The sequence below is a fragment of the Gallus gallus genome, chromosome 10 (genome assembly GCF_016699485.2).
Source record: "Gallus gallus isolate bGalGal1 chromosome 10, bGalGal1.mat.broiler.GRCg7b, whole genome shotgun sequence".
Lineage (NCBI taxonomy): Eukaryota > Metazoa > Chordata > Aves > Galliformes > Phasianidae > Gallus > Gallus gallus.
Window position 1 is genome coordinate 15,141,666 of NC_052541.1, and position 23,565 is coordinate 15,165,230.

Genomic DNA, 23,565 nt, shown 5'->3' on the forward strand with positions numbered 1-23,565 from the left:
GCTTACTGGGATACCACTGGCTCAAAACCTACTATTTTTCACAGCAAGTGGATGCACATCATGACTGTAATTTACTGCACGGTGTACCTGTGTGGTCCCACATTAGCTCTAATCTGTTGTGCCCATGCCAATGTTTCAGCAGTATTTGGCATTTCACGAATGCAGTGTTTATCACTGAAGTTCATACAAAGTTGCAAACCCCAGCAAGGCTTATCAGCTTTTACAAACCATCTCTGTCCACTGGAGTGTGACATGCTGAGGGTAATTCCACTTGCTGTGCAGCCATCAAATGCAAAAGGGGAAGAGGGGGGGAGCTTCAAAGCAGCATTTTGGATCGCTTTAAATGAATCATGAAATCAAATGTCCATATAGCCTTCAAGTTCCCACAGGTGAGATGTAACCTGCCAGTTGGGCACTTAGAGCAGTCTCTCAGTCGCATAAAGTCTTCTTGGCATTACTGATGTGGTAGTTATGCCCCTAAAAGCAAGGTGTGTGAAGGGAGCTGGGTCGTGATGCTCAGCTCCAGTCCTTGCCCTGGGTGGCCAGGGCACACCAGGGCTCTCTGCCTTAGTCTGTTTGCTGCCAAGGTGGAAATCATCGCTGTTACTGGATTTATTTCAGAGGCATATCAGAAAGTGTATTAAAGAGCATCCCTGCAATTAAAACGGACACTGCCACATCTACGAGCAACGTTTCCATTGCCTGTTATTTATCATCCAGAGTTCATGGCAAAAGTTTCCATAGTAGCAGTTTGAACAGCTTCAACAAATGTTATTCATCAAAAAGGAACACTGATGTGTTGTTGTTTTTTCACTCCAGGATTTTTTGCAGTTAGTGGGATCCCAGGCATAGGCATTGCTCCCTGCCTGCCTCCATGGCTGACTCATGCTCCAACCTTGGTCAGGACACCAAGGTGCTGTTGCTGTTTTCTGTTTCTCGGTCTTTAAAATGCATGTTCTGTCCTCCTTGCAGTCACAACATCCTCTTGGCTCTAGCAGCGATCTGTCTCACTTCAGATATACATTATCCTCTACAAAATTACCTCCCCTACCCTCGTCCCCTGAAAAAAATCAAACTAGTCAAAACTCCAACTTAAAATTGAAAATGGAGAGTGGTGTGGATAAGAGGATGCTTTCCCATTGTGAGCTGATAGCATTTTTTTTTTCTCTCTTGAAGCACTCCCGGGAGTGCTGGACCACCCAGCAGCCCAAGCTGGGATGTGTCCTTCAGCTCTCTGCCAGGGGTGGAAGGGATGGTTTCACTGCAGGTGTCGGATGGCTGCAGGACAATGCCCTGTCCCTGTCCACCCCATCCCATTCCCTGCATCCTTCCTGCCCTCTCCCCACAGCTGCTTTTTGCATTACTTCTGCTGCCGGCTGCTTGCTGCCTCGGCTCCAGCAACAGAGGAAGAGGAGGAAGCAAGAGCAGACAAAACAGTCTTCCTACTGCATTTCAGCCTGGCTATGCAAACATTTGCAGCAGCTAAAAACAGCATACAGAAGGAGGTTTGTGCTCTGGACCTGTAGTCCTGGGCTGGAAAAGCTCTATTCAATCAGCAGATCTTGCTGCCATCCTGTTAATCCCCTCTCCTTTCCCACCTTGCCCCTGCCAAAGCTCAGAGCCCGTGGCCAGAGCTGCTTTGCACCAAAGATACTCAATTCCTCCTCACTTTTCATTCCTCAAACATTTCTGAAGTACTGACCAGAAGCAGTTAATGAAAAAAACTAAATAAAAACAGGCTTTGCTGAATTTCACAGGGAAACGAACCTGAGTATTGAACCTGAGTGTGGCTACAGCGCTCTGCACACAATGGACAAGAGGTAATGGCCTTAAACTGCACCAGGGGTGGTTCAGGTTGGATGTTAGGAAGAATTTCTTCTCAGGAGCAGTGCTGCAGTGGCACAGCTGCCCAGGGAGGTGGTGGAGTCACTGTCCATGGAGGTATTCAAGAGCCGTAGGGATGTGGCACTGAGGGACGTGGTCAGTGGGCATGGTGGGGGTGGGTTGACTGTTGGACTAGAGGATCTTAGGGGTCTTTTCCAACCTTAGTGATTCTGTGATTCAAATGGTGGCCCCTGGCCCCGTTTCATACCAAAATACCACGTGGCACGCACTAAGTACTATCCTCTGAGTTATTTAAGTGTGGATGCTGCATGGTAAATATGTATCATCTGCATTTAGCTGAACACTTGAGCCACCACCACCTGAAGAGAGCTTGGCATCAGCAACTCTGCTCCTCCACCAACAGGTTTCTGGTGGCACCAAAAGGCATCTTGTGTTTCCAGGGAGTCGAACCCCGCTGGTTAACCATGAGGGACGCCAATGTCCCTCCACAGAGATGGTCCCGACCTCAGATCCATAAATAAGTCAGCCCCTATCCGGCTTGTCTATGTCTATGCCATCTCAAGCACAAACACAGGGAGGCTGCCAGCCTGAGCACGGCAGCAGGTCTTCACTGTCACAAAGAAGCACAGGAGGAAAAGCAGTCTGTAAGATAGAGGAGGACACATATCATGCCTTTACTTTGTACTGCAATCTCTCGGTATTTTGTATGTGCTTATTGCTCTGAGTGTGTATCCCTTTCCCACCTGTACTTACACTGTCTTTTTTCTGTGGCTTGTTATTATTTCTATTGAGCAATCTTCAGCCGAACTGGGAGATCTTGCAGTGACTCACTTACTTGAACATTATTGCCTAGTTCTTTACACAAGACAGATTGGATATGAATGAGATCTCTTGTCCTCATGAGCATTGTATTTATTTCACAAGACATTTTCTTCAGAACTCTCCCTGCAATAAATTATGTGGTATATTTATTTTTTTCTTCTACCATGCTATAGCTCTGTGCTTTTTTTGTTGTTTCTCATTTTTCAGACACTGCTTCTTCTATGATCTGCTGTTGTTGTTTTCTATTTTTTCTTCTTACAATCCCTTAACTATATACTTGGGACTCTTTCCCTTGTGCATTTTTAGCACGCTGCATGCATTTGACGTAGTCAAACTGAGAGCTTGAGATAAGTATTTAAAGTAACAAAACGAATTTCCTCTTTTATCTTTCAGACTTTGTGTAATGACTGGGGGAAAAAGAAAAAAAGAAAGGAAAAAAAGACAAGCAGGTGAAATGTTTTAAATGAAACCTAGAACTGTAAGGAAATATACTCTTATGTATCATTTTCTGATCACCATAATGTCAGCTGGGTGAAAGGCTTCAGAGTGGTTTACTTCTGAAGAATCACTTGCCTGGATTTCAGCAACTGCCTTTGGGAAGAGCCTGGAACAACACATCTGCTGACACCCCTGTGTAATCAAAGGGAGGGTGAGTATATTTGGGACTGATGACCCTGAAATAGGACTTGGGGGCATCATATGTCCGAGGTATTTATAGGAATCCCATCTTGGGACTGTATCTAATTGCCAATGTATCCATCAAAACTTCGTGTTCCCTTCCTTCCTAGCATTCCTGTTTGATCTGTCAGTCCCTCTTGGCCTTTTAACTCCCACATTTCTTGGTGGGGATGTGATAGCTAGCCCAGATTAAGCCCAGTTCTGGCCTTTCTTTGGGAGGGTGCTGGAGGAAAACATGAGTTGAACTGAAGCTCCAATACAGGTCATCCAATGCACGGTTTAGAAATCCGGTTGCAGACTGAACTTAAGCATTGCTGCTCAGTTCCCTTTCTATTTTCAAATTCATTATTACAAAGAAAGCCCTGCCAGTCACTGCTCAGGGCAGAAGGCTTCTAACCTGCTTTACCCCACTATCCCAGCTGTTAGTAACTTAAGTAGCATCTCTAGTTGACAAAGGAACATGTCAGTAGGGGATTTGTCTCATACTTGTCATAAAGTCAGAACTGACTTTAAGAAGATACTGGTTATTTTTCTTTTTTAAAATGTTTTCATGTAGAAATTTAAGTACCTAAGTGTCTGCTTCCCAAGGGAGCCTTGGAGGATCTCTTCATTAAAATGCACTGAAGATTTACCTGTGGAACAATGCCTGTCCTGCCTGAGCCTTCGTGTCCAATGCGTGCAGTCAGACAGGAGGACAGAAAAATACAGAAGATCTCAGAGCATTCCTCCAAGGCTGGTGCTGTACTAAGAACAAATTAGAGCTATTTTGCTGGTTGATGTTTGAAACTAGAACTAAACTTCTTCACGCAGAAGTAGGACATGTCATTCAGGGAAGGGGTGGGATTTCTCTCCCTGGTGACTTTCAGGGATCATCTACACAAGACCATCCCCGACCTGATCTAGTGTTGATGTTAATACTGCCTCAAGCGGAGGTTGGCCTAGAAACCCCCAGAGGTCCTTTTCAAATGGTTTTGGGGTTGTTTTTTTTTTTTGTTCCCTATGATTTTACAGTTCTGGTAAGCGTGTTACAGTAAAATAACCAGATGGATTTTTTTGGAAGTATAGAACAGATACCCTGAAGGCAGAAAGCAGTATGAGGAGAGAGAAGACACAGGGAGGGGAAAAAAAAGAAAGACACTCACTTCTTTCCATTTATGAGTTAGAGAACCAGGACTCCTAGAAGGAGCTGAGAAATTTGTCTTGATTTGGAGATGGGAAAAACAAACACTTCTAAGTAGCTTCTCACACTCAGCCTGCCCTCCTTGTGATCCTCGTCCTGTCTGGAGAACGGTAGACAGTGTTTCAAATGTTGGGGTCAGCCTGGTGCCTGCTCTGTCTAATCAGTTCAGTGTACATATCTTTCCAGTAGGGATTAAATATGTCTTGTCGCCTGTGGTTTTATTAAAGGGCAGAGAGGAGGCAAAGGAGCCTTTTACTTCTGACAACATTTCGGCTGCTTGCCTGAAGTATCTGCTGCTGGGAAAGGGAAGGAGGAATGGCCAGACCTCACTGGTGGTGGGCTGTGTCCACGCTCACTGCCTGTGTGCATGGGGAGAGTAGAAACGGGTTAGAAATGGGATGGTTCAGACCGTGCCCAGCATCGTCCTCCATTACCTCAGCCTGGGATGGGAAACTTAATTTCACCCTTGGCACAGGCCAGTCTCCTTTGCTCCCTTTCCCCTGTGTGTTCCTCTTACTGGATTAGGCAAAACCCACCACTGTCACTGAGACAGATGATTTTTCATGCCAAGTTCTCTCACTCTGCTCAGGGCAGGGCCAGCTCCAGCTCTTTTGCCAGTAGATGTCCCTGCTCACCCAGCTTGCTGTCTGCCCTAGGAAACCGGCTTCCGAGATGCTGAGCTTCACATCTTTTCTGATAAGAACTGTTCATGTAGAGGTGTCGTGTTTTTTTCCTTCCCTTTTGGGCTTCTGGTGTAAAGTTTAGTCAAAACCTTTAAAGGCTGACACTGAAATGAACAAGACAGATCATTTTTCTATTGCAATGCATTCTTTCTGTGATCTGTAAGTATTTCTGTGTTTGTTTATAAGGGCAGTTGGAGTACCGACCCCAGGCAAAGACCCCTGTTCTGTTACTCTGTTCTTCCCTTCACTCCCGCTCTGCATCATGCATCCATATAAGTTCTGTGGTTTATAGGGCAATACTGTTAACAGGTTGACAATTGGACTAGATGATCTTAGAGGTTTTTTTCCAACCTTAATGATTCTACGATTCCATAGTTTTCCCTTTCTTGCTTTGCAGCATTTATTCAAGAAGAGGTTGGTTTGGTGCAGTGCTTGGAACAAAACAAGAGCAAACAAAACCCGACAGCGCTGAATGCTGCACCCTTGCTGCATGGTGGAAGTAACTTGAGGATTTTACTGAGAGTCTCAGCATTCAGCCTTGCAATACATCTTCTCTAATATGAGGACTGATCAGCTTGCTTTCATAGCCACGTAGGTGAGTTCTGGTGTTTTGCTTAGTGCTCTGTATTATAGTCTCACAACTATATACTCCTGAAAATTACCACCAGAAAGTTATCCTTAAAAGAGCAAAGAGCACTGCTGCTCTATGCAGAAATAAGGGGATGATAATTGCCATGGAGGGGAAGGAGCTCTGCACGACGCTGCCTTTTTCACCTCTTTGCTGGAGGTGCTGGGTTGGGTTTTCCCAGGGCATGGCAGGATGGCTCCGGCTGTGCTCTCGGATCGGGGCTGCATCTCCCCCCAGCAGCCAATTGCTCTGGCTTCAAAAAGATGAACGCCGCAGCCATGAGTGGGGGAATGGCTCATTAACTGATTGGTGGGATAGAAGAATCATTGATTTCAGAGCATTCTTTTCTTGTGCCTTGCCTTTGTCTTCTCGGGCAACTTTCTTTAAAATTTATGTCCCGCGTTGTCACATCAGGAGGAAAAAAAACATGAGAAATGTTTTGTTATTTCAAATTTATTGCATATTACGTCAGCTGGCATTGTGGACTCACAATATGTAATGCTTCATAAATTATGAAAAATAAATGCTTTATGGGCTTACTACGCACTCTGTTTGAAAATCGTTGAGCTGGGGAGACTCACTGACCCCCGTACAAATTAATGTGCACATTATTTTCATTATTGCAGCTCATATGGGAAGTTTGAATATCTTTCTTTCTTTCTTTCTGTAAGGGGAAACGAAGGTAGAAGTTGCTTGAATCCCGTTAGCTCTTCTGGCAAGAAGCAGGTATGGTTTCACCCAGCTCGTAACCTATTGCTTCCCTCACGGTCATTGTTATTCCAGGCCAAAGCTTAAGCTCCACATCGGAACTGCAGGGACTTAGAATGCTCTTCCAAAGGTCAGATCCTGCAGCCAGGCAAACTAAACCTCCACCTTAGTAGGATTGCATCTACGGCAAGGACTGCAGGGTTTGCAGAAATATAGGAAAGCACAAAGCAACCTCCTACAGCAAAGAAGGCGGTGGGGCAGAGTTCTACCCAACTTCCCTATGTGTGATGGGCAGACGCAGCCAGACCGTGCAGCTCAGCCATCAAGGGCCTCACCAGCAGCAAAAAGTGAAATCTCAAGGCACCAGCAATGCTAAACCTGATCAGAAAATGGCAGTCTTCAGCTCCAAGCTGCAGGAAATGGAGGCAAACGTCCTCATCCGCCTGCACGGGAAAATGTGTTGTCCCATTTTCTGAGGAGCAAAAGTTCACTGCAACATGTGGTGCATGGGAGGCGTGCATGCTCGAGGGGAGAAGGCACCATGACGTTAGGTATGGGGAATGGTGAAGTGCTCTCAGCTGAGTGTTTTTTCTGTTCCCCTTTTGCACCCTACTATTTCTGTGCCTTGCAAAAGGAGGTCAGGTGTTGCAACTCTCCCCCCTTTTGGGGTGTTTTTTGGTATTGCACTGATCGACCACTGTGCTTCTAATAAAGCCATCAAGAGCGCAACCAGGAGCTCCCTGTGCAGCTTATGTGATGGAAATCGTTGCTCCAGAGGGCTCCTTAACTTGGGGCTGGATGGACTGAAAACCCTTCCAAGTTATTCTCTCCTAATTCAAGTCAGCTGAGGCATCAAAATGTCGGGCGGATGGACAAGAGCTTTTGCTGGAGCCAGCCAGCTTGCTGCTGCTGCTAAGGCTATTGCAGTCAACGCTTAGAGGTTTCATTTTATTTATTTCTGAGCTTTACAGAAATTAGCCTTTACAGAAGCACATTAAAGGAGACTCCAGAGTGCAAGAGCCCGTGCTCTCAAGTCCCTAACTTTGCAATAAAACGAATTAAACCAAGCCCCCTAATTGTGCCTCCTCTCAATGGTTTTTCTCCTGTCTGTAGAAGTCTGCAGTTCTAGAAGGGGATATTCTGTTTAGAAGTTGTTGCATGAAAGAGAATCACGGCAGCCATTTGGCCGGGATGGAGTGAAAGTGATTTTCCTGGCAGCCGTGTGTCCTCAAAACGATTCACTCCAACCATGCCAACCTCGGGGACTTTTTGTGTTGGGGACAGGCGGGAGAAGAGACCGAGTAACTGAATTACGCCCCAAGTTCGTACTTTCTTTTTGTCGGTAAAGCGAAGGCGTGCATTTGCCTCTCGCATCCAGCGGAGGGCAGTTGAGCTCCACGAGAAGGAACGAAGCGGAATTACACCGCGGGGCGAAACTCCCGAGGAGGCGACGGAGGATGGAAATTAACCGTTCTTTGCCTGCCTGCGTGAAGATCGCATAGGAATACCTGCAGAATTAAAAAGGAGGGAATGGAAGGCCGCTCGGTTTGAACTGCTTTGTTAGCAGACAATGAGAGATCTAAAAGTTTTGTTCAGCAGTGGAGGAAAAAGTCTTATACGTTCGTATATGCAAGTTTCAGGGGTTTCTGTTTTATATGTTAATCAGAATTTCCAGTATGTGGGCATTAATGAGGGAAGTTCCTGATTTTCCGTTGGCTTCCTGACCTCAGCAGTATTTAGGTTTTAATTTGGCCCTCATAATTTCAGCGTGAAGAACGATTTTTAAAGGCAAACGTTCTTTTCTTGTTGTCTCAGCTGTACCAGAAAGAATAAAGGCAGATCTCAGGAGCTGAGCCTGCAAGGCAAATCTGGCCAGTGCTGAAACTGGGACCAGTTTGGAAAAGTTCCTCTGCAGGAAAACTTTTAAGCAAACATTCCAATCAGAAACAGAACCCTTACCACGTTCCTCTTAAAATCTGCTCTCCTCCAGTTTATAGCACGGACCCTTGGGCTACGGCAGTCTAGAAAAACCCGAAATAAAAACCACACTGTTTTCTGGGTCTGATCATGCAGCGCTCCTTCATGACAAAACCCAAGGAATACAAGGTTTAGGCCTTCCTGGCACACGTTGTTCTTCTTTTAAAAGGAGACACTCCAGCGTGTCTCTGTTGCAAATGCATCATTTTAGGTGCGTTCGCTTCGAATGGAATCACAGGTGGGTGGAAGCAGAAAGCTTTCAAATGTTTGCAACAGCAGTTGCACGTAAACGCTGTGATGGTCAGCGTTGCAGTTATTTTTCCTGTTGGCAGGCTTATTTACTTCTCATATTTGATTCGATTCCCCTTGCTGGCGTCATGCTGCTGTAGTAGCAGATCAGGCACAAATAAGTGCTTACGCTGAAAATTAAGTTTCTGTAAGTAACTATTTTAAAATGGTTGCTTTTATGTTTACTGCTGAAGGATCTCGAGCACTCCTGCCAGAAAGGAAAGTATTTATTATCTCTCTTTTACAGATGAGGAAACTGAGACACTGTGAAATTAAAAGCTTGGGGAAATTAGTACACAGTAAATTACGGTGTGAATTTACTGTGTACGAACCACCCTGCACGAACTCATCAGGCGGACTGGCAAAGAAAAAGGATTAAAGTCCTTTAAATTATCTCGCATTTGCCATGGACAGGCAGCTACCACGGATCAGCCCCTTTGGAACCCGCAGCGAGCCGTCCGCAAGGCGAATCCCTGGGAGGACAGGGGCAGAATCCTGGGCTGTGTGCTGAGCTGCTCATCCCCTGCAGCTTCGTGCTGGAGTTTATGAGTTGCTAATTTCCCCAGCTGGCCAAACCCTAAGGGGTTTACCTAAAAAATCACAAAGGAAATCTTAAAGGAAGACTCCCTTTGCAGCCTTGAAATCAGAAGCTGTGAGTTGAGGCTTTGAAGGACAGAGGGACTGCAGGCTGCGTCCAGGGAGCACGTGGGTTAAAGCAGTGAGTTAGAATGGTGAGGTGGGAAGGGGGTTCCATCCGTCCTGGGAGCCCCACCATACGCCTCCTCCAGCCCTTGGGCTGGCTCCATGTGTGCTCATCCAGGCTGTGTGGTGACCTCCTTGCCAAGTCCCCTTCACTCCCAGCAGTGCCATTTCTGGTCGTGGCTCCAGCAGGGTCCTCTGGGCTCAGGAATCTCTGGCAGCGGCCTCCTCATCCCCCGGCACGCTGTAGGGCCAATGTTGAAGCATCTTTGGCAGGCGTGTTTCCCATTGTTGCTGACCCCAGCTGGGCAGAGGAGCATGGAGGGAGCTGGGGCGAGAGCTGGTGGGAAGACAATTACTGACAAGTTCATTCCACTAATAAACAGAGACATAAATGACGACGCCGTAAAGAAGAAGCAGGATTCTGTGGAGAAAGCCCTAGAGAGACCTAGTGAGGAGAGAGATGTTTAGACGACAGTTTTACATTACACCACTTTGTGAAATATGTGCTATTTTAGCTCCGAGCTGGAGTCCAGTTAGAGCTGCATCAGGACTTAGGAAGCGGAATGTATTTTAATGCCCTGTGAGCAGGAATAGCTGATAACTAGTACATTTAAATGTGAAAAGCAGAACTTTTCTCTGGGGGATGTATTATTTTTTTTCATATGAATTTAGTCGTTGTAGTTTACATTACAGCTCTAGCGCTCCACTGGCAGTCATTTATCTAATGACTTACATCTTTCAGGCTGCAGAAAATGTAGGATAAGAGAGGGAGAGAGAGAAAGGGGTGGCAGAGGGGAAGTTCTTTATAATTTGCATTTCAGGGCTGTACCAAGGATCATAAATATACAGAAGTTGGAACCTTCCTAACATCCCTCAGCTATCTTTTTTTTTTTTTTTTCCAGAGCATTACAATATGAAAACAATGGGATTAGGGCACTGTGTACTTCAATCCCTCTCACTCCCGATCCCTGAAATAAGTGTAAATAGAGCTGGATTTGCTTCTGGTATAGCTGAAGTTAAGACAAAGGGGTATGTCTGAGATGATATATATTTTTTTTGCCTGTAAAGCTTAATCACAGAAAATGCCTATCTGTGCTGGGGAAATGGATTGCACGTAATGTGAAAACCGTCTTTTATAGAGGCAAACCAGACTCACTAGGATCTAATGTTGTAAAGGAAGAAGTTTCTCAGGTATAATTAACCTGTGGAATGCCCTACTGTGAGATACTCTTGAAGTGTTGGCACTAATGCCATCTGTCTTCATAACTTAGGACATCAGTGACTTGCTAGCTGAGATCGAGAAGCACTCTACAGTGTCCCATATGCCGTGACTCTGCTGGATGAACAGTGTGGTCACAGCGACTTTTGGAGCGATGGTCACCGCTGGAAGTAAAGGAAATTTTGGTTCCCAAAACCAGAAGGAAGGAAGTAGAGGAAGGAGCAGCATGAGAGCTACCACAAGAATGTGATAAGGAAGGGGAGAACTGCAAACGTGAGAGGTGCTGCCGAGAAGAAAGGTAGGTTATGGTGTCGTTGTCCATATTTCTCGGTTCTCAAACAGATTAGAAGTTACTGGTTGAGGTAGTGGCTGATGCAAAAGGCAGGCGGCTGTGCCCTCACTTTTCTGGAACATCTCAGGTCTTCAAGCCCACATCCTTAGAGGGACGAGTCTCATGCACTGGGGTGTAACTGCAGGTTGCTGTATGTATCTGTGGGTTTGGGAGAAGGGCCACCAAACCATGGCTGAATTGAGTTCTTTCGCTAAAATGTCAAATCTACTTCACTAAACAAAAGCTCATTTGGAGAGAGAGAGAGAGAGAGAGAGAGGAAGGTAGAAACAAGAATGTGGATGAAGAGTTTCCAGAGAGATAATCTGAGGATAACAGTGTTTGGAGATGAGCTGGACTTCTGTTTGGTGCTGTGAGGGCCTATACAGCAGTACAAGGTCCAGCAATGCTGGTCATCAGGAACTTGAACACCAAAATCATGAGAAACGTTTGAACTTCAGATGACTTCAGAATTCAATTGCAGTTTAGCAGGTTTTTAAGGCTGGTGCTTTATATATATAAAGCATATATAAATACGCACACAGACAATATATATACATGCGTGTACATTTATATTTTTATATACATGCTTTAGCTTTTTTCTCTCCAGTCAAATAGATTCGGTAGCTTTCTCTTAAGCCAGAACGAGGGGAGCCTCTTTGGTAGAGAGAGATTTGATGGAGCTGTGCAAAGCATGGAGGAGTCCGCATCAGAGTTCTTCAAAGGTTTCATTCAAGGCCAACTCATCGTTAACCTGAATATTTGATTTGAAGTCATGCTGGTTTCACATGTCAACTACCCTGGCACTGCGTGAAAGTGGTGAGAGGAGAGACTGGAGGGGGGAATGAGAAAGCAGGGAAGGATTTGGTTATCAAAGCAGAGGACTTAGATTCAAAAGTAATCGACAGAAGGAGATTGCTTTGGCTCATAGTCCAGACAGGGGCTCTATCCCAGTAAATAAGCCACCCCCTCGTACAGACACAAACCCCTACGTGTGCATTACCAGCTTCATGCAGAGACAGGGAGATGGTGCCATCACTTTGCTGCCAACCTGGCCAAACCTCAGGTTTTGCTGAAGCCTGACTCAAGAATATTAATAAAAAGAAATGATTTTACCCTTTCTGGTCTCACTTACAGCGGGCTGCTAATAATGTCTTATGAGGCCGCTACACAGTTCAATCAATAGTTTGATTTTTCTGCCGTAGAGCTGTCAGAAACACAAACCCCACGCTCAGCTGGCTGAGTGAGGACCTGACCACAGAGATGGAGAGGAAATGTGGGACAATGGAGCCTTGTGACTTATGGGAAACTTGGGCATGGACCACTCTTGCCAAGCCCTATCTTCAGCATTCTCCCACGGCTCCATCCTGCCGAATCCACCAATGATGCTCAGCACCAGTTATTTATTTCCGTGTCACCTATGGAAACGTTCAGGTTTGACAAAGGGGTAAAAAAGCGATTCAGCGTCTTTTGACAGAGGGAGGCTGATTTTCATTCGAGACAGAATGGCTCATTTTTACCTTTTTAGCTCCTGGAAGAGTAAAAAGTGAGAGGTCAAACCTGCATCACCATGACAACCCCTGCAGTGAGGAGTTTGAGCAGATGAAGGGGAGTGATAACGGAGCTGAAGTTTCTGCCTGTTCCCATCGTCGCTGGGATTTTTGCTTTTCCTTCTTTCTTCTCCTTAGGCCTTGTAAGGTGTGGCCCCCATGCATTTAGCAAGGGTTGAAGGATGATGTTGGCTGTTTTATAATGCTGCCACTCTCCATTTGGGGTCAGGCCTTGGTATAGCACTGCCTTGTGTTAGCCATATCAACCATATGAAAAAGAGCATCGTAAGATGCGGAAGATCAAATATCACCTCACTTGCATTTCGTGCTCTAGTGCAGGTACAAAATACCAGCAAGTGCACTCGTATTACCAGGTTTGCATCAAAGGGAGCTGTCATCTCTGCCTTTCCTCACAGAACCTTTGGTGTGCACAAATAAGCTCAGTTAAACAGCCCTACACTGACGAGAGAAGGGATTGCACTAATGAAGCAGTCCAACACAGAGTGGGGGCCCAAGGCAACGTGCTCAGGAGGGATTGCAGGTGAAGCTGGGAGCTTATTTGAGATGCTGAGGTCATCTCCTTGTTTCCTAGACCAGCACAAGAAGGAATGGGCAAGAGCAGACTGCAGACAGTTGAGGTTACAGCCCTGAGTAAAAATGAGTGAAACTGAAGTGACACAAACAATCCTCCAAATTCTTTTCTGTCTAGAAGCTGAGGCTAGTCCAGTGAGGGGGTGGACACCAAAACAGCAACAAGAAAAGACAGATTATGCATTTTTCTAACATTTTTTTCTATGTATTTACTAAACCCTGTATTGCCCTAAGGTGAGAGGCCCTAGACAGGGATACACTTCCTTTGAGTTGCACATGTAGCACCTGCAGCAGGCTGTTCTCAAACCCCATCTAGAGCCTCCATATGCTCTTGCAAACACGAAGCTTCTCTGGAGTCTTCCTGAGGTTAGAAACATCCTTTTGTTTTACAACCAATACTCTGGTTGTGGTCGCAACAAAAAGTGAAAGAGGACAAGGAATGCCAAAGCAGATATTCCAGTGTCAGGGATATTAATTTTGCTGGAAGATCTATCTCAGAGTCATGTAACCCCAGTGAAATATATATGGTGATCAGTCAGTTATGCAGAGAAGAGCAATAGTCAGAGTTAGCACTAAAGAAGTTGTCAATGGATATAAAAATCTCCAGCTGAAGCTGTTCTCTGTGTCCAAAGGATTACGCTGAAGCTTTCTCAGAGGCGATGAATTACTACGTTTCTGCTTAGTGAAGGGTTTCTCATATCTTCTTCCAAGTGGTGGACACGGTCCTTGCGTCAGGACGGAGCCCATCAACCAAACAGGCAAACTGCAAAGAAGGAGTGTGGCTATGGTCGGCCTACCACAAGATTTGGGACAATAGCTGCATTAACATACCCACTCAGCAGGAAAGCAGAGCTGGGCTATTGGGATCAGCCTGCAGATAAATCAGAGTAAATCTGAGCGATAGTGATATGATGTTGCAATAGTAATTCGCTCCTGATGACGATTTGGAAGAGAAAGCCAATTCAGAGTTTCACAAGAAAACAGCCCTGTGGGACAGCATGAAAGAAAATAAGCAGTTTAGATGGAAAGAAAGTGGAGGTTATCAACTGCATAAATAGAAGCCTGGCAGAAAACAGGCGAGATAATTTCTGAACAGGCCTTGGATTATAGTCTGTGTTTAGACAACCGATTTATGAACTGTTGGACACTTGTATATTAATCAACAAATCTGAAAAATTAGGTTAAATATGAAACCCCTCTACGCAAGTGCATTGCAACAACTCTGATTTAAACAAGATGTTAGAGCATGACAGAAAGTGCAGTTTCATCCTGACAATGATGAGCCAGAAACCTCAGCTTTCCTCTTCCCGTGATGTGACTGGGATCTCTTCAGTCAAATTTGAGCATTCATTATGGTCTTGGAGAGGGGCAGAGCTCCCGTCTGCTGGCACAGCTCCAGCAAAACTCTTCTGGGGAGCTCATTCTTTGTGGACAAAATAATACACACCAATCACCTTGGCACCAAGATCACTTGGATGCTTTAATTACACTTATTTTATTTTTATTCCTCATCACAACTCTGCTTAGACGTATTCAGCCATAGTGGAGTCAATGAAATCTGATGCTGGTTTGAACTTACTAACAGCTCTTTGAAAATCAGCATATTTCTGTGTGGGAATGTTCTGCAAACAACTTGCAGCGATCTCCACCTTTTCACCCCTCTGTCCCCCAAAGAAAAGGAGAGAAATTAAATTACAGAGCTTTATTTTACACTTTACTTGGATAATGTTTGGACATAAAGTGATACGTGACAACTGTGTTTTCTTTGAAATTGTACATTTAACATTGTAGATGGTGTAGGTGGAGCTCATAAACTTCGAAAGATTTTAAGAATAAGAGCTTTCCTATGGCGTTACAGTACTTGGTCACAAAGAAAACCAGCCCAGGAAAGGCCAGGGGACCTAGTACAGAAAGTGTGAAATACCGTTTTCAGAATTGAATTAGCTTAAGCTCCAGAGAAGAAAACCACAAGCAACACATTTCTCTCTTCAGAGCCACTCAATGCATACCCTTCATCCATAAAGGTGCTGGCATGGCAAGCAAATATTGCTGTCCAGAGGTTAAAGTTCAAATGCATCACTTGAGTCAATGAGGAGTTCCACCAGGGCAGGATGAGCCATTTCCTTTGGGAGTGGTGACGGTGGGGTGGGATGGGGAGAGACGTGGGTGTGTGGTGTCGGATGCAGACACAGCCCTTGTACAGCGATTACCATAAAGTTTAAATAAATACAATAGCCTAATTTTGCATGGAAGTACACTTTAATTAAGTTGCTGCAGAACAATGAGCTGCTTCCATAAGAGCTGTGAAAATCATCACAAGGGACTGTCCAGAGGAAGAGAGAAACAAACAAGAGAAGCTCTCTTTGTATAGAAAATATGCACAGGAAGTATGTTGAAAAGCTGCTCCCAGTTAATTTGCTTGGGAAGAACTAATAACAAACTCCAGCCTTTTGCTCTGTTTTCACTCCCTATCCCAAAGTCTCACTGTGCTTACCAGGCTGAGGGAGATGCTACTCATTTGCAGAGCAGTGGCAGAGCATTGCAGCATATTGGGTGTGATGCACACCAGAGAGCTTAGCCAGGTCGAGATGAATTGCTTCTGGGCTGGAAAACCACCTGTGAGGTAAACACTAGATGTATATAAGGAAAAAATCCACCCTTCTAAAGAGTTTGCAATGCATTCCTCCTGCCAGTACGGTCAGATATAGAGTGCTAGGAGAACATCACATTTTCCATTACTTTCTTTAATTCTTCTAATTTCTTTAATTAGGTCTGAGTTCCTATTGTGCTGGAACTGCTGCATGAAAACAAATTTGCCTGAGTGTTTCTACCAAACTCTGCAGGCTTGAGCACAGGCAAACATGTTCATCACAGTATTGCCTTCCTGAGACCAGAATGCCCAATGAAGGACAGCTGATCAGCTAGGAGTCCCATCAGATATGTTACAGCTTGGGATGACTTTGAGCTCAATAACACCTACAGAACCTGTTGAGATGTTCCCTAGATCCTAGCCAGATGTATACCCTCCCAAAACAAGGGTAACAGAGCAGCCTGATGTTTCCAGAGTGCGATTTTGCCTTGAAGCCTAGGTGAGTAATGGGTATAAATTACCAATGGTCTACTTATTTTTTGTTTTACCTCATGGTATATTATTGGGTATTCTTCTGCCAACCGATAGCTTGCAGCTATGCAAGCCTCAGACAGACAGGCTAGATCTAGGGAAGCACAAAACCACTTGATTCTTGTCTTATATCTAGGTTGTAAAGGCTTTGGCCAGGAACACTTTTGTTTGCTTGTTTTTTCATGTGTGTAGCTAGGTAACGTATCTTGGCCAACTCCGTGACAGTTGTCTTGGGCATGGCTGCACTGCAACCAGAAAGTCATTACCAGCAGACTATCAGCCCTCAGTGCATGCAAGTTTCTGATGCTTGCTTGAGAGCTGAAGCACTTGTGGAGGTTTAATCGAAATCTGAATACATGTGACTGAAATTGGCTCTCTGTGATTATTTATACAAGTAAATCTCTGCTTCTCAGAAGTTCCCAGAAATCAAATGCCAGCCTTGTCTGATCATTTTTTTAAAGGAGTAAATATTTGTTGAAAAATTCTTTGCTATATTAATTTTGCTCTGCTGCCCTGATAGGGATGAGGAGGGACTCCTGGTGTGCATCAATCAGCCTTCAGTGAAGAGGGACCAAAATAGCTGATCCATAACATGCTATCCTCAGAACGAAACCCAAACTTTTCAGGTATCCCAGCAAAGATCTTAAAGTAGCTCATTTTCCCTCATACATCTGCATAGCCAGCTAAAATATTCCAGGAAATGTTCCTCATTTCAACACTGGGTACGTCAGGTACAGGTATCTTAAGCAGGAGGTAGTTTAAGCAGTGACGCATATTTCCATGTTTTCCTAACCCCCACTTGAAAGCACATCTGCCAGTAAGTGGTTTGTAACTTGACAGTCAGCCACGGCTATTTTTTCAGTGCTGTATAATGTTCTCATTCCCTGTTGCTGACCTTTTTTTTTTTCTTTCACTTTCTCTCTTTTTTTTTTTTCTTTTTGTGGTAACCCTTTTACCTTCTTTTCCCCTGCTCAGACCCATTAGCAGGATGTTGTGCAATATGGTGCTTGTCATCTGTTTCAAAGACACAGTGATGAGATACAGGTATGCCAGATGGATAAACCTAGTGTGACTAATTATTGTGTATTTGCCTTTAATTATTATCATTTATTACCAGAGAAAAGACAATAGAGGTTCTCAGACTCGGAAGGGAATGTCGGCAGAAGGGGATTGTTTTCTTTTTTTATTTATTTTTTGCAAGAGAGTGGCACATCAGCAAGAAAACTTTTCTTCCTGAGGAGAAATGTTTGTAAACGTTGAGATGAGAAGTCAACGTGACCCATGCAGGGCTTTCCTTTCCCTGACATACTTGAGAATCGGATATCTCACAGGTAATAGTTTATCTGTGATTACAGATCAACTTTGCCTTTGCTTGAATGTGTGTAATGAGTATGTGGGTATCCTTCAGTCATCTACGTGGGTATTTTCCCTGAGAGAAATGAAATCTGTAAGTCCATGAGTTGTAATTTTTAAGTAAATTAGGCTCGGGGTAGCAAATATCATTGAAGGTTTCAGTGCCATCAGGCTGAGCCTCGCAATCTTTGAATTGAATTTGCCTCCATATTTGACCCTAACATATAGGATCCCTCTGGTGCTTGGCATTCGTGTAGACTTTTCTCTTCCAGGTATTGTAACCTTATTATCACTAAGAATCCTTCAAAAATACAGATGAAACATTTAAAATAAAGAGGACATCTCTGATGAATCTCTGCTAGCCTAGGCCACTTTTCTGAGCTCAGGATCTACAGCCAAGCATGCTGGGCTACTTTGAGAATCATGGAATGTCTTGGGCTGGAAGGAACCTTAAAGCTCACTCAGTTCCAACTCCTGCCATGGGCTGGTTGTCCCCCACCAGCTCAGACTGCCCAGGGCCCCGTCCAACCTGGCCTTGAATGCCTCCAGGGATGGGGTATCCACAGCTGCTCTGGGCAACCTGGACTAAAGGTTGATATCATTATAAAACTTTTGGAAATGTTAATAATATAGCTCCCAAAGCTGCTTTCAGGTTACAGCTGAATCATCTATTATTTACTAGCGCAGGCAGGATTATGATGGCTCATAATTTTGATCTTCTTGCTTATGGGGCACAGCACTTTAATTTGGGAGCAGCCATACTGATTTGGTAAATAGATTGAGGAAGAGCTTCAGACATGGGCTTTAAAATTCATGAGGATCTGATTTAGTACATCTTACACCAATATTTTTGCATATTGACTCTGTGGCTAAATCACATCATAACCTAGAGGACCAGTGATCACCATGATCTATCATAGATAGCACAAGGCATAATCAATGTTGCTAGTCTGCTAAAATATTTCTATATATAGTATGTGTCAGAAGAATACATGCAAAGCTACTACAAGAAACAAAGTCCGTACATGGACCATTTACAAACAGGAGAAAGGGCTAAATTTGCCACTGTTTGCTCTGAATAGCTTACCCAGATTACAGACCAATTTTGTTCTGGACAGAAATATTTTCCATTGCAGAGTCTGCTAAAGTCAACTGAGTGCTATTCCTTTGGCTGCAGGATGGGCTGAAGGCTGGGTTGTATTTTGGGATTGGCAGCTCTGTCCGTCTCCCTTTAACCCATTTGACCGCAGTTTGACTGGGACTTGACTGAGCACTTAATTCTGTAATTGCCTTGACTATGGACTCCTACTCTTAAACCTATTGCAATGTTGTTAATATATAGCAATAAAAAGCTGCCCCGATAACCAAAAAATATTGTGTTAAGTTGACAGACCGGGTATTAAAAATGCAGAACCAGCCTAATGAAATAACTTGCCTTTGGTTGCAAGAACCTTCATCATAAGAAGATTTAAGGCTAATCTGACTTGGAGCTGCTTCATTCCAATTATTTTTCAGGAATTTTGGGGGCTTTATTTTTCTTTTCAACATCATTATTCTGTCTTGACAGTTCTTATTTTGTTAATTTTTTTGCATACTGAGTAAATGAGAAATCAGTTCACAACCATTCTTAAGGAGAAATGAAATGCCCAGTAATCCAATTTTGATCAAAATGCATCTTTGCTTTTCAGGGACCGACCAGCCTGTGCAGTTATCTCCACATGCACAGAGTTGATAATAAAGCAAAGTAAAGCTCGCATTCTTTTCCCAGTGAGAGAAAATCTCACGTGGTGGGAACGGGGCATTGTTCAGCTGGAGAACAATGTGCTGTTCCCCCAGCGTGTGGCAAAGCTGAGAATGACAAGATGATTTCTCCCTGTGCTTCTACTTTTGTTTCTCAAATGTTTACAGGCCCGGAGTAAGCCTTTTCTTCACCCTTGCTGGGTGGTTCGGTTCTCTTTCCTGGAAACCTTTCTTTCTCTCCTGATGCCTTGTGTTTGCAGAAGATAGCTCACTACTGCAGCACTTTTCCCAGAAGCAGCCTTGAGAAGAAGAGACAGACCCAGCTGTTTTCACAGACCTGTTTTAAAACTCCTCTGCCTTCTGTTTCAGCATCCATTGCCACTTGGTTTTACAAAAAAAAAAAAAAAACCCACAAAACAACGAACACGGAAGAAGCCAAAGCGCATCACAAAAATACAATCCCTTTCCAAAGAGTGTCTGCACAAACAAGCTTTGTGCGTCTCACATGGTGCATAGAGGTATTCCCCATAGTCCATTGGGTTTTCTCTGGGACTGTGCCGGCCTCAGTGATTCCAGCTTAGTCCCTAACTGGTTTTTATTCACCTTTGCCCTTTAGAACTTATACCTAAAGGAGCCACTGCATTCCTCTTGTGCAACATCAGCAAAATTGGTGGCTTTGAAATGTTTGCTTGCAATCAAGCAAAGCTGCTCCACTTCTGTGAATGTCCTTCTTCCTTCTCACCAACTCCTCATCAACTCCTCCTATTGAACAGACTTTTTTCCTATTCATTTTTCTTTGCCATCAGTTTACTTTTCCACATTCTCAGAGTTCCTGATCGTGTTTATGCTTCTGCCGATTTCAATGGCTGTGTACTGATGTTGCTTCAGATGAATAAGCAGTGGAGAGATAAAAATAAATGGTTTGAGGACTCTACATGAAGTACGTGAGTAGTTATTGGATGGAGGTGTTGGATGGGTGTGGATAAACATGTATATGAACAAAGGTAAGGGATAATAGGTATACGAATGGAACCAGATGCATTGTATCTGGGCATTATCTTCCATTGGGGTCTCAAAGTGCTTTGAAACCCTCCTGAATTGTTTTTAGATTCCTCCACCTGAGCTATGGTGCAACTACATTTATACTGCTTAATGAGCTGATTCCAGGGTTGAGAGTAGACTGTGGATTTCCAAGCTTCCCATTAATTCCTCAGTATTTTATCTGTATTTTAAAGGGCTCTAGCAGCTTAGAAAAATAATGACCGCTGTCCATTAGTTCAAGAGAAGACAATGCAAAGGGCATTTTTCTAGGATGAGTCAGAGTACTGAGTAGCAACAAGTTTTATTAACTGACAGAGCTTATTTCCCAGATATCTGTCAGTGTATCATCGCCCATCTGTTTAAACCACTTGGGATTCCGAGCCCACAGGATTCTGGGAAGAAGGTTGTAACAGAGCAATGCACTCCTGTGTGCTCCGAAAGAAAGTTGGCCACACACCTGAGTCCGGGTTGTCAGATGAAGCAAGTATTAGGTGCGAGAATCTGTTGTTCAGTAATCGTCTTGGCATTGTAAGTAACAGCCAATTGTTTCCTAAAGGGGGGAGATGAGAAAGATAACAAATCACTATGGGATACTATGAAAAAGATCTCTTCCTAGACTGGCAGTAGATGACTTCTTTTCCATGGCATTTGGAAACAGCCATGCTTATAACTAAAAAATTCAATCTTTTGAAACATTCTGTTGCCTTTCCGAGTTACCTTTATTTTCATTTACATGTCACTTGTTACTTTCTTGTTTGTATCTATTCTTTTCAAGACAACTTGTGGTTTCTTGACTCTTCACCCTTTCCGTTTTCCTCACCATCTGACCTTAGAGCATTCCTCTTTTTTTCTCTCTGAAAATCTGCCTGCTGGTATTTTTCCATGAATCCATCTGCATTGAATTATTTATAGTTACAATAAAGTCTGCTTTTGTCTAATGTTTATTTTCTTTAATGACAAGAAACATGGGGAAAATGTTCCAAAGAACCGAAAAAGGACTTGACTTTTCCTGGACGCTAGGCAACGGTAGCCAAAAAGTACAAAACAAGCCATAGGATGTTCGTAAGATGATTTCTAAAAATAATAATACTTAGTACTTTGGTATCTGATGTGCTTTTTTGCCTTCATTATATTTCCCAGATCTGGGCCTCGGTTATAATGTTGTCATGTCACCCTGAAGGCTGCAGTAGACAAGGAACTACTGTAGAGGCAACCTGGAGCAATAAGCAGGTGGATACAGCTGATGGAGGCCAGGCTTCTGCTACCTGTTTCTTGTCCTAGGTGTTTTATACAGGTCACGGAACTCTCTTATGCTGGTCGTTTCTGGACAGTGGGTTTATCTTGTGTCTGGTAGAACTTAGAGCAAACGATATATCTTACTTGATGAGTCATTGCTAGTTCTTTGTTACCTTTTACTGCTTGTTTGAATTGAGTTTTCATTATGATTTAAAGGCTTTTCCCATCTTCTTTTCCAGTGGAGGGTTTATGTTGCTCATATGCCTTGTTTTCTCTTCAATTATGTGAGTCATGCAAGCATTTCCCCTTGAACACTTTCCAGCATCCCCCACCCCATATCTCACCCCTCCATGTCCTCCTCCTCGTTTACTCAGCTCCATTCTCTTCTGTGTTTCCTGCACTGCCTACAGTGATTGCACTTAGCGTGGATGCTATGGAGGAGGGAATATGAAAAGCAAGAAGGTAAAGAAAGGACTTCTGTGGAATCTGCATGAACTGAAGCATGACAAAGGCTGAAGTTATAAAATAAGTGATAGGAGGAATGGAAGAGAGGAGCAAGTTAAAGTCCAGGTCCTGAGTGACAATAGACACTCTCAGCATGGAGGTATGTTGGATCTTGTTCTCTAGAAGGAACAAGGGGGAGGAGATGGGAGCTCAGGAGATGTGGTCCCTGCTCCCCACTCCACCTGCCTAAAGCAAAAGCCAGAGGGTAAGGCTCACTGAGCCCTCCTTACCACCTCTCCTGGCAAAGAGTTATTCAGGTTGTAAGAGTGGTTATTTTTCACTCTCAATCATTGTTTTCTTCTCTATTCCACCCTCCCTGACTACTTGCATTATTGCAATTTCTTGTCTAAAACATCTGCTACTACTTCTGTTCCAGCTCTGATGCTTAAAACACGGGAGAAAAGTAGGATGCTGGTACCACAGAATTAGTGTGCTCCAAACTTTGGGCTCTACCTCCTGGCCAGGGATGAAATCTGCCTCCAGGCCCATGCTCCCCAAGGTGAGTTATGGCTGTGAACACCACCCCTCTTTCTGAGAGCATCTTTAAAGTGTATTTGCCTCATAAACAAATGCTAGCAATCATCCTAACTAAGAAACAAGCCTTTAGGGACTGGTAGCTCCAAAAATCAGGCCCCAAAACTCTCTGAAACTACACTTATTCACTGTAAAAGGTACCTGGATGCAGAATGCTTGAGCTAGATGAGCTGTGCATCTGTGGCACTGTACCTGCTTATTTATATGTTTTTCACTCTTACCCTTGCTTACTTTAGCTGATCTCTAGCTATTAAGTTGTGATGGAGCAAATGCAATAAAATGTCCATAGGACAGAAAATCCTGCCTGAAGTTCTCCCGTGGCTCAGTCAGAACTAGAAGATGCACAATTAAATTGAAAGAAATACGAAGTTTTCCTCTTCTCACCTTGCCGCTTTTCCCATCTCTTCTGTGTTTCGTATATCCATACGTATATATAAAAATAAATACACATACGCACGCGCATACGCACATACACGCACAAACCCACCCCTCCCCTTTCCAATCCTTCCTTTAAGGTTTAATTTAACAATAACATTTGCGATCGGGGTCCTGAGCATCTCAAGGGCATTGCGCTTGAAATTGCACACACTCCGCACCATTTATCATAGCCTGACATGTGTCATGTTCCAGACTGCAGCTCCAAGAGGTTACAGCTCACGACTGCTCCTTTGTTGATCAGCTGCCGAGACAACTGAGGCACCTTTCTTTCTATTTTTTTTCTTTTTCTTTCCTTCTTTCATTTTTTTTTTTATTATTAAAGCTGCACCGTCCTCTTTTCAAAGGGTTCGTTCTGACACAATAGAGAAAGCAAACAAATCCTTCTCCACTCTCTGCAGC

At 43.9% G+C, this 23,565-nt stretch overlaps 1 long non-coding RNA gene across 50 annotated transcripts in view; it reads left to right on the forward strand.

Moving 5' to 3' along the window:
* The window catches only part of LOC107054254, a 95,374-nt gene that overhangs the window by 33,632 nt on the left and 38,177 nt on the right, over positions 1-23,565 (forward strand). For 32 of the 50 annotated variants that reach the window (XR_006931030.1, XR_006931036.1, XR_006931054.1 and 29 more), the window contains 7 exons: positions 3,061-3,316; positions 5,606-5,803; positions 6,508-6,562; positions 10,783-11,028; positions 15,970-16,288; positions 16,841-22,294; positions 22,571-22,693. This is a non-coding gene — a long non-coding RNA (uncharacterized LOC107054254). Of the gene's footprint in view, positions 1-819; positions 914-1,757; positions 1,821-3,060; positions 3,317-5,605; positions 5,804-6,507; positions 6,563-8,853; positions 8,958-9,056; positions 10,703-10,782; positions 11,029-15,969; positions 16,289-16,840; positions 22,295-22,570; positions 22,694-23,565 lie in introns of all 50 variants that reach the window. The other 18 variants (XR_005862624.1, XR_005862653.1, XR_005862635.1 and 15 more) reach the window with 16 other exon arrangements.